This window comes from Petromyzon marinus, unplaced genomic scaffold (genome assembly GCF_048934315.1).
Source record: "Petromyzon marinus isolate PM22_M1 ecotype Great Lakes invasive population unplaced genomic scaffold, UKy_Petmar_22M1.pri1.0 PM_G_Scaffold_225, whole genome shotgun sequence".
NCBI lineage: Eukaryota > Metazoa > Chordata > Hyperoartia > Petromyzontiformes > Petromyzontidae > Petromyzon > Petromyzon marinus.
In genome coordinates this window covers 62,501-65,000 of record NW_027422790.1, presented here as the reverse complement: position 1 = coordinate 65,000, position 2,500 = coordinate 62,501, and positions in this window count along the sequence as shown.

Genomic DNA, 2,500 nt, shown 5'->3' with positions numbered 1-2,500 from the left:
TGTGCACTCAAAAAAGTGAATATTTCTCACGGATAGACCCCGTGATACGCTAGAAATTGGCGGGGATGTCTCTCTTGTGGCTCACGGGGCTGTTAGGGTGGCACAGAAATCCCTCGGAATGGGAAAACGGGTCATTTTCGTGTCGCCACATTGCATGCGAACCGCATGCAACTTCCAGAGGCATTTGCAGCAGAAATGCATGTGCAGTCAAAAAAAAATTGATATTTTTCACGGATAGACCCCGTGAAACGCTAGAAATTGGCGGGGATGTGTCTCTTGTGGCTCACGGGGCTGTTCGGGTCGCACAGAAATCCCTGGGAATGGGAAAACGGGTCATTTTCGTGTTGCCACATTGCGTACGAACCGCATGAAACTTCCAGAGGCATTTGCAGCAGGAATGCATGTGCACTCAAAAACTTCTATATGTTTCACGGATAGACCCCGTGAAACGCTAGAAATTGGCGGGGATGTGTCTCTTGTGGCTCACGGGGCTGTTAGGGTGGCACAGAACTCCCTCGGAATGGGAAAAGGGGTCATTTTCGTGTTGCCACATTGCATAGGAACGCCATGAAACTTCCAGAGGCATTTGCAGCAGAAAGGCACGTGCACTCAAAAATTTTAATATTTTTCACGCATAGACCCCGTCAAACGCTAGAAGTTGGCGGGGATGTCTCTCTTGTGGCTCACGGGGCTGTTAGGGTCGCACAGAAATGCCTCGGAATGGGAAAACGGGTCATTTTTGTGTGGCCACATTGCATAGGAACGGCATGAAACTTCCAGAGGCATTTGCAGCAGGAATGCATGTGCACTCAAAAACGTCTATATTTTTCACGGATAGACCCCGTGAAACGCTATAAATTGGCGGGGATGTCTCTCTTGTGGCTCACGGGCGCTGTTAGTTAGGGTCGCACAGAAATCCCTCGGAATGGGAAAAGGGGTCATTTTCGTGTTGCCACATTGCGTACGAACGGCATGAAACTTCCAGAGGCATCTGCAGCAGAAATGCATGTGCACTCAAAAACGTCTATATTTTTCACGGATAGACCCCGTGAAACGCTAGAAATTGGCGGGGATGTGTCTCTTGTGGCTCACGGGGCTGTTAGGGTCGCACAGAAATCCCTCGGAATGGGAAAACGGGTCATTTTCGTGTTGCCACAATTGGCATACGAACGGCATGAAACTTCCAGAGGCATTTGCAGCAGAAATGCATGTGCACTCAAAAACGTGAATATTTTTTCACGGATAGACCCCGTCAAACGCTCGAATTTGGCGGGGATGTTTCTCTTGTGGGTCACGGGGCTGTTCGGCTCGCACAGAACTCCCTTGGTCCACCTGATTCGTGCATACAGGCAGCAACTAAAACTCTGTAAACCTGCTGTGAGGACATCTAAACAGTGGACCAGTGAGGCTGTGGAAGATTTGCGGGCGTGCTTAGACTGTACTGACTGGGATATGTTCACGACTGCTACCAATAGTCTGGATGAACTCACAGAGGCTGTGTACATCAGCTTCTGTGAGGACTGCTGTATCCCAACACGTACCAGGGTGAACTTTAACAACAACAAGCCCTGGTTCTCAGCAAAGCTCAAAAGGTTGAGGTTGGAGAAGGAGGAAGCGTTTAGGAGTGGGGATAGAGACAGATTCAAGGAGTCGAAGAACAGGTTTAGCAAAGCGGTGAGAGAGGCTAAACGACTGTACTCAGAGACACTAAAACACCAGTTCTCTACTAACGACGCTGCTTCTGTCTGCCAAAGGGCTCAGGCACATCACCAACTACAAACCCAGAGCGCCCCACACCACTAACGACTCCCGCCTAGCCAACGACCTGAACGAGTTCTACCGTAGATTTGAAAGACAATTGGACTGTCCTGAACCACCCCTTCCCACCCAAGAGGCCCCATCCCCCACCCATACTACAGAAACGACTCTCTCCTTTCAGGAGGGAGAAGTTAATGGGCTTTTCAAGAGGCAGAATCCACGCAAAGCAGCCGGGCCGGACTCTGTCTCTCCAGCCACCCTCAGGCACTGCGCTGGCCAGCTGTCTCCGGTGTTCACCAACATCTTTAACACCTCCCTGGAGACATGCCATGTACCAGCCTGTCTCAAGTCCTCCACCATCATCGCTGTGCCCAAAAAGCTAAGGCCAACAGGACTAAATGATTACAGACCGGTCGCCCTTACATCTGTGGTAATGAAGTCTTTTGAGCGCCTGCTCCTGGCACACCTCAAAGCCATCACAGACCCTCTCCTGGACCCCCTTCAGTTTGCCTACAGAGCCAACAGGTCTGTGGACGACGCAGTTAACATGGCCCTCCACTTCACCCTACAGCATGTGGACGCCCCAGCATCCTACGCCAGGATCCTGTTTGTGGACTTCAGCTCTGCCTTCAACACCATCATCCCTGCCCTGCTTCAGGACAAGCTCTTCCAGCTGAACGTGCCCTACTCCACCTGCAGGTGGATCACAGACTTCCTCTCTGACAGGAAGCAGTGCGTTAAG